This window comes from Nelumbo nucifera, chromosome 6 (genome assembly GCF_055504915.1).
Source record: "Nelumbo nucifera cultivar China Antique chromosome 6, China Antique-T2T, whole genome shotgun sequence".
Lineage (NCBI taxonomy): Eukaryota > Viridiplantae > Streptophyta > Magnoliopsida > Proteales > Nelumbonaceae > Nelumbo > Nelumbo nucifera.
The window spans coordinates 67512957-67521792 of NC_142654.1; positions in this window are offsets into that span (position 1 = coordinate 67512957).

Here is an 8836-nt window from a genome sequence, read left to right on the forward strand (position 1 = left end):
AAACAACTGGAAAACGGTTTTTCGTCCCAACAGTCTGACCGGCCGACTGGTCTGATCACCGTAATTTGAGTATTTGACAAAGTTAATTAGAATAATGTATTTAACTCAAGCGAGTCTCAGTTGATCAGTATACATTGTGGACTAATCAGTGGAACAAATTAAAAGCTTGGTTTTTAAAAACGAACCGGTGATTGAATCGGTTAAGGATCCGGTTTGAATGGTTAATTAGTCGGTTCAGCAATTTGTTGATCAAAATTAACGATTTTGAGGGAAAAAACAATTTTAGAGGAAAACAGAACCAATCAAATAATCGATTTCCAGTTTTTCTGGTCTGACCGTCCAGTCCAATCAGGTTTTGAAAACAGTGATTAATAGAGAGACATGGTTAGATATAATAATGTCAAATGGTCTCACGATAATTCAAAGTCGTTGGATGGTGGCTGTGATCGATACTGATAAGGAGTTCAAATCATGTATAGTTATACTCTTATATTAATCATGATAAACCTAAACAATGTATTGAAGATTCTCTTGGAGTTCCATCCCAAAACTCAACCGAATTGTCTCTCTTCTCTCAATGGGCCTACTCATTCATTACTCTAGTAGCAAATTCCAACTCGGACTCCTAATTTCAGTATTGTTTCTTTTTATCTTTTACGCCTAAAGTCAAGTTCATTCATAAATGCTCAGGTTATAAATTAGAAAGATTAACAGTAATGAAAAATACAACTAAAAAGGTATGTTAAGCATGCTGAGACAATAACAGATAACTACGAGTACTAGGAGAAAAAAGACTTGAGAAATCACTATAACTGACATAAATTTAAGAAACATCATAAAGGTCGGCTAAGTGCCTCCAATAGAGATGAAGTCAGCAAGTGTGTCTTCCTACCAAATGAGTCCGGATCAACTATATGCAAAACTCTCAAGGGGTAGTGTCTCCCTACCAAATGAGTCCGGATCAATTATATGCAAAACCCTCAATGGGGTATAGAGAAAATAGGTACCATGGCACCCAATCCATGGCAATATTGAAAATGTGAAAGTGGGAGAGGCCCAAGATCGTCTCCTATTACAAAACTCTCCCTAACGCTCCACCTTCCAAGCATTCAAGGAATGAGCCCCACAGAAATTCAAAAGTGCACAAAAGAAGTTGTAACTTATAACTGTAGGGACATAAAATATGCAAAATACCACCCATCCATGTTGTTATAGAAACCGAAACAGTTGGAGCATGAACATTGCTGGAGAGACCCCAAATGGACAGCACACATAAATTCAACCAAGGCCAACAAAAAAAAAAAAAAGAGTAGAGGGAAAACGAATATTATAATGAATAGAACCAAAGATCCCAAGTCTACTCCATAGGCCTAGATCAAAACCGTCATCTCTCAAATCTATCCAAAGAACCTCTCCAACAAATACTGATATGCAAAGAAATAAATGAAAGCTCACATCCATAAACGTGAGAGAGAAAAACTCACATCCATAAACGTGAGAGAGAAAACCCTACAACCGAGAGAGAGACCCTCACGCAGAGAGAAACCCTCCCACCGAGAGAGAGACCCTCACACAGAGAGAGAAACCCTCCTACCAAGAGAGAGACCCTCTATAAATTCCAGTATTATTGAGATTGATATAACTTATCATGTTTTATGAAATTAAGAAAAGAGTTGGACTATGATACTAGAAAGATATGATAGCATAAAACTTATAATCAATCAACTGTTATCATAAAAAAATATGACCAATCAAAGGTATTTATCAAAATTCATAGGGTGCTTTGATTTAGGGACGCAATATCCAATTGGATTCAAATCAAGCTATAAACGATTCCAATTCGATAAATTGTAGATTCGATCTGATCTGATTAGATTTCATGAATATTGGTTCAAATTTGAATCCAATAAAAATGTTGAATATCCAAATCTGATTCGATCCAATTTAGTTTAAAAGAATAATAAATTCTTAAAATAAAAATAAAATATGATAATTTAAATAAAGAAAAACAGAAAAATACAAATATTTTCGTTATATGTATACATGTTTTCATTAAAAAATCAAATAATATATATTTCTTAATTGAAAAATGGTAACTAATGAGATGAATTTTCATCAAAATTCAAAAGGAAGTTTTGATTGACAAAAAGCTTTTTCGGTATTATACATTATTTTCAAAACCAGACTGGACTGGAAAAACTGAAAACCAATCACCTGACCGATTTCATTTTCCTCCAAAACCACTTTTTCCCCCAAAACCGTTGATTTTGATCAACAAACCGCTGAACCGACCGATTAACCGTTTGAACCGTTTAAACGATTTTGACCATTTTCTAATTTTTTAAAATTTTTTATTTTTTTTTATCAGAACAGGCCTGAACGGCTGGACCATTTGAACCGGTAACCGGACCCTAACCGGTTCGTTTATAAAAAGCATGGTATTATATCTTTTGGGCATTCATAGATTTTTTTCCCGCAATTAATCTACTGACTGAAAATTTTCAATCCGAGCACCGGGCAATAGTCCCGTGGTGTAGTAGTTTACAGTTGAATAACCGTCGAAATCGAGGTGTCAAATCAAGTGTGACAAAGAGGGCATAGAGAGACAAAAAAGACAAGGTAGATGGTGACATTCCCCCGCTTCTCTAATCTCTTTTCTTGGCGCACTACGACACTACAGCCGTGAGGAATCTGCAAGGGCAGCGTGGCCCATGCTCATTCCAATATCATTATACAACTATATATATATATATATATATATATATATATATATATATTTTTCTTTGCATAACATAGCCTATCCATTGCCACGTGGTAAGAAATTCATCCTCCAATGTTGGTACATGTTTTATTCCTTTTTATGTGGGCTGCGGATAAATATCATAAATCTTCTTCTTTCTTTTCATCCGTACCGGTAATTGGCTCAATTGATGATCAACTCCCTTGAAGTTGAAATTAATTAAGAAATCGTAACAACTACAACATAGCGCATTTTGTGGAAAAAAAAAATGAATTAATTAATTTAGTGGTTCGTGGGTTTGCACCGGAGATTTCATAATTAATACTTGATTTGGACATTGTGAGATTACAGGGAGGAAAGCCTTTCCCAAGTGAGTCTGATCCGCATGTTTTTTTTTTTTTTAATTTTACTGATAAATAAATTCGTTTCACTTTTAGAATTGAGTATATTGACTTTGTGAGTGAGAGAATCGGATTTGCTCCCCATGGAGTGCATCTCATACCAATCTTATCGGAGCCGTGCATTCAGAACATCTCCCATGAATGATAAAATCAGTTACCGGAGATGTTCTCAATAAATGACTGAAAGGGCCGTGAGATTGGTGTGAGATGCATGCTGTGAGGAGTGAATCCGGATTTGTGAGGGGAGAGAGAGAGAGGTGCAAACTGCAAAGTTGGGTTAGCTAGCTAAGTCATCAATTTCTTGTGTGTCTATCATCCAAAGTGTTTTGGTTGGTTAAGTTTCTATTATTAGCACAAAACAAACCCAAGGAAGGAGCTATCAAAGTCGTCGACATGAGCTTCCTTCATTTTCGTTTCATTTCATTTTGTATAATATTAAATTGCAGAATCTAATCTAAATCTAAATCTGATGGAGAAAGAAGTAGGCCAACTAACCCTAGCCAAACCTGGTATCTTCACACAGTCACATGTCACAAAAAGCTTTTCTCCTTCTCCTTTTAAGTTCCAACAAAGCCTTGCTTCTTTTTACTAGGCTACTAAACAATGCCCGAAATACCACCCAAATGGTCCTCGTATACATAAGTGTGTCAATGGAGCGGTTTTTTTGTTAGACCTCATCCAAATCAAAATCAATTTAAACAGATTGGATATATCAAATAAAATGTATTAAATTGGACTAATCTATACTTAATGTCCATAGTATTTATTGAACTGAATTGGGTTGGAGCCCATCTAAACTAAAACTAATTTAAACAGATTGCATGATCCAGACATTAAATTGAATTAGTGTAAAATGATCAAAAATATTTATTAGATTGGACTGGACCTAACCCATTTATAATAGACTCATATTTAGACTGGATCGGATCTAACCAAATCCATTCCAATTGGCACCCCTGACTATATAACACAACTTGGCAAGTACAGGATACATCCAACCTTGTATCAACCTTTGGAGAGCCAATATCTGAATTTATCAAGTGATTTAATTGTTTGTTTGTTGGTTGAGATTTAATAGGATATTAGGTGAAATTGACGATATTACATTAAGTGATAAAGATTAAACAAATGAAGGATGGCGTCAGCTTGTCACATTCACAAGTCATACCAAATATAATTAACCGCCACAGATCCCAAACGTTTCAACTTTCAATAGATAATGAGTTGCACAAAAAGAAAAAAAAAAAAAAAAAACAAGCTCTACTTCATTAATTTTTTTAAATAATGAATAAGTGGGGCCCCACGCAATATATTATTTTGATGCCGGCCTTCTATGTACATTTGAATTATGAATTCATTCACCTTCACCAATCGCCAATCACTACCACCACAGACCCTTTCATATTCCGCCCCTTTGATTTGTTATATTAATCGTCTAAGATTCCTTATTTCTAAATCTAATTAATTATTCACTTTACTTCCACCGAGACCGAGGGATGTTCATCACGATTCACACCCACCCAACTTCCTCCTAATTGTCCTCTTCCGCTTGGGATGGCTTCTAGACAGACGGTGGCTTTCAAATGGGCTCTAAAGCTGAGTTTGTGCCAGGTCGGTCTCACCTTCGAGCCTTGTGTTGTTATTTGTGTTATGCCAATGGGCCCCACATGCCACCCACCCATCAAACGGGATAATTTTGGCTGTTGGGGGCCAACAGCATATTAAGAGTGTTTTTGGAGTGGATACATTCACCAATTCACACCCATACCTATGTTTATGATAATAATAAAAAAAAAAAAAAATAAGAGCAATTACTATTTTACCCTATTCTATTCTCATGATAACGTAGCATTTCCGAATATGTGTTCAACACCATAGAGTATAGGTCAAAGTTTTTCCCCATCAAACCTCTATAACTGGGTCGGGTATACTTACCCTATCCCTAAGAAAGTAAAGATACGAAAGTTGAGGCAATACGTTAGTACATGGCTGATGCCTCGTGGGGCTGCGACTTGTGATGGATTATTACTCTATCAGCGGATGGAAGGGGATTTATACGATGTGTTGTATACGAATTCTGTCTAGAATATGCCAAATTTGCACTGTAAAGTGTAAATAAATTAAGGGCCCGTTTCTTTGCAGGACTCAGGGTCTGGAATCGAAATGAAAAGGGGCCATTCTTAATGTAATTGTTTGACTGAGTAGAATCGGAATCCCATTCTCTCTCTTGATGGAATGGTATTCCCACATTTGAAAGAATGGATATTCCCTCCCTCTCTCTTGAGACTGAAATTTCATTTTAATTGACTCTAATTCCTTATTTTGATTCCTAAATGAACCAAACAGACAGGGAATAGACCATTTCAATTCCGACTATAAACTAAACAGACCCTAAGACTTGGGTGAAAATTGTGAGAATGTTCTATTTTGTCAACTTTCACCGGGGCATAAAATAGTGCGGGTTTATCCAAAATCCTTCGACACGACATCTAGTTGATTTGGATCATCACAAAATATTCATTTTCTAAATCAAATCTGATCCAGATTGTAAATGGGCCAAACATGAGCCCACCTGCACCAAAATCCACCTTTTGCACTCCAGGTGGATCTGGATTCGCTTAATATCTAATTTGTTTCATGTCAGTCCAACTTCTTCTAACTTGGCAAAATGAGTATGTGTCCCTGCAATCCAACATGGTCAAAAGGGAGAACAGATCAGACCTCAAGGCTATGTTTGGTTTGAAGGAAAAAGTAGGGAAAGGAAGAAAAAGATATGAACATCTATAAAGGTTTTCTTAACTTTTCCTTTCTTTCCCTATTTTTTCCTTCAAACTAAACACAATCCAAATATCTAAAGGTGCACCTTCAATGGGCCCGGGTGCTGAGTACCGTAACAAATATCCCTGTACTGAATCTTGTAAGGTCAAATTGGACCCCGTCCAGTCTTAAATCAAATTGGACGGATTGGACAAACCAACAAGACATATTAGATTGGATCAATTTGGTCCAAAATATTTATTAGATTGGATTGGACCTGATCCCATAACAAGTTTATATTGGATTGGGTTGGATTAAGCCAATATCTGGTCCATTGATATAAGATAAGAATGTATGTATCAATGGATCAGGTTTAGGCTGAAATCAATCTAAATCAAAATAAATTTGAACAGATTGGATGGTCCAGACATTGAATTAGACCAGTCCAAATTGGTTCAAAACATTTTATTAGATTGGATTGAACCTGATCCATTTATAATGTATTCACATTGGACTAGATCGGATTAGACCAAATCCAGTCCAATTAACACCCCTATCTGCATCTAAATATTAGATATTAATCTATGAATAATAAGGAGCCAGCAAACATTTATTTCACCGTTATAAATGAATGAACGAGAGTTGGTATAATAGGATGGTGTCACATTGAATATAAACATTTCATTTAAACGTTTTAGGTAACAATAAGAATGCCAAATACGATTAGAGGTGAAACCATGGGTGTGAAATTGATGGCCATGTGAAACCATGGGTGGATGTGATTAGAGGTGCTTATATATCTTAACTGAATCGTGAGCTATTTTTTAAATCGGACTGGTATTATTAGGTTTGGAAAATCGACAATTAATATCAAATCAAAGTCAATTGGTTAATCGGTTGATCAATTTGGTTCGTTGGTTTTTTCATATTTATAATATATGTTATAAATAAATAGATAAATATATAATAAAAATATTAGAAATATTTTTTGTATTATTTAACTGAAACCAAATTGGTACATTCAGTTTTTCGAAAATACCGAATTGAAACTATACCAATCAATTTGCTTAACTGGATTTTCAGTTTGATCTCATCAATTCAGTTCCGTTTTCTTTTTTTTTTTTTGGATTTTGATGATCATCCCTAAATGTGATGAGTAGTGGTTGTTTGGTTCATTCAGTTCAGTTCAGTTTGAAATCGGAATCGGAATCAGAGTGGTCTACTCCCATAGTATGTTTGGTTCAGACAGAAATCAAAATGGAACTTAGAATCACATGGAATGGGAGTTCATTCTAAAGGAAGGGGGCATTCCCTCAAATGAAAAAATGCCATTCCACCCAAAATGAAAATGGGATTCAAATTCTGTCCAACCAAACAATTGGAACCAAAATGATTATATTCGCACAAACCAAATAAGTCCTTAATGTGAAATATATTCCCGTAACGTGTAACCAACTATACTCCTGCGGATGATCAATGACTACTAACTACCCATTAACGTAACGGACCTGCCACACTGCCAGGACCCAGGAGAGAGGGCAACATGAGTTTACGATATGATACCTTAAAAAGTAAAATCCAAAAAAAAAAAAGACAAAAAAAATTAGATCGATGAATCAATTCGTGTTGGATCTGTGTATGCATGTATGCTTTTGTACAAATATTGATACATATGATTAAAACATCCCAGTTTATTAGGTGCGTTTAGTAATCTATAAATATCATGGATGGAACTATTTTGATCCTGTCCACAGTAAGATATGGTGTTCTGCTATGGACAATGATGGGTTATACCCCAATTCATTATCCATAATATTTTCTCGTGGATGTTCCACACCATAATTTGTAGGAAGGTTTCAGTATAATGCACATGCGTTACATTTGTCCAATTACTTTCATTTTATTTAATCTTTTAATAATTTTTAAAATTTAAAATTTTAATATTTTATCAATAAAATAATACTTTTTAATGTTAATTCTATCACAAGTCTGATGGTTCTCCTTTTCAATTCTTTTTTCATTATTTAAATATTAATTGTTTTCATATTTTTAGCAATAACATAATATTTAAAATATTAATTTTTAATATTTAAAGTAATATTTTTTAATTTTTTAAATTGCAATTGTTGTCTACATATTGATGCCTTTCTTTCAATTTATTTACCATATAAAATGCAAAAATTAGACATTTATTATCGACCGTGTAGATCTCCCATAAAATGTATATGAGATACATCTATACTACTTTAAAAAGCAAGAATAACATCCATTCCCTTATATATTTAAATTTATTGATAAAAAATGAGGGAAAATAGGATAATTGGTTATTGATATAAATTGAGTTGAATTGAGGTAATTTTAAGATATTCAATTCCCTCTCACTAAATGCAACATTTAAGGTATTAACTTGTACTTTTAAAATCTAATTGAAAAAATAGTGGTTTCATCAATGTGGTGGTAAGAAATTAAACCATCTTGGGTCAAATGGGTCAATCCATGTTGCTACAATTAAATCATAAAATTCAGAATTAGATAAAAGGCAAAAAAAATATAAAAAAAAATTAATAAAAATTGGAGATATTTTTAACATCATATATTTGACACATTAAACAATAATAAGTATGATAAATAAGAAATGTTTTTATTAATTATGGAAATGGAATATAAAATTTAAATAAAAACATTTTCCTATTCTATCTCATTAAATCATATATTTAAGATATATTTTTTTCTTATCATTAAATTCAACTAATTAAATCTACAATATTAATTTTAATAGTATAAAAAAAATATTTTGAAAAATAATTTGAAAACAATACCATTTTTTTCCTCCTAATGGTGGGTAAGCAATCAAACCATTTAGAGTCAAATGAGTTAATAAATAATACCATAATTAAATAATAAAAAATAAAAATAAATAAAATATATAATACAAAAA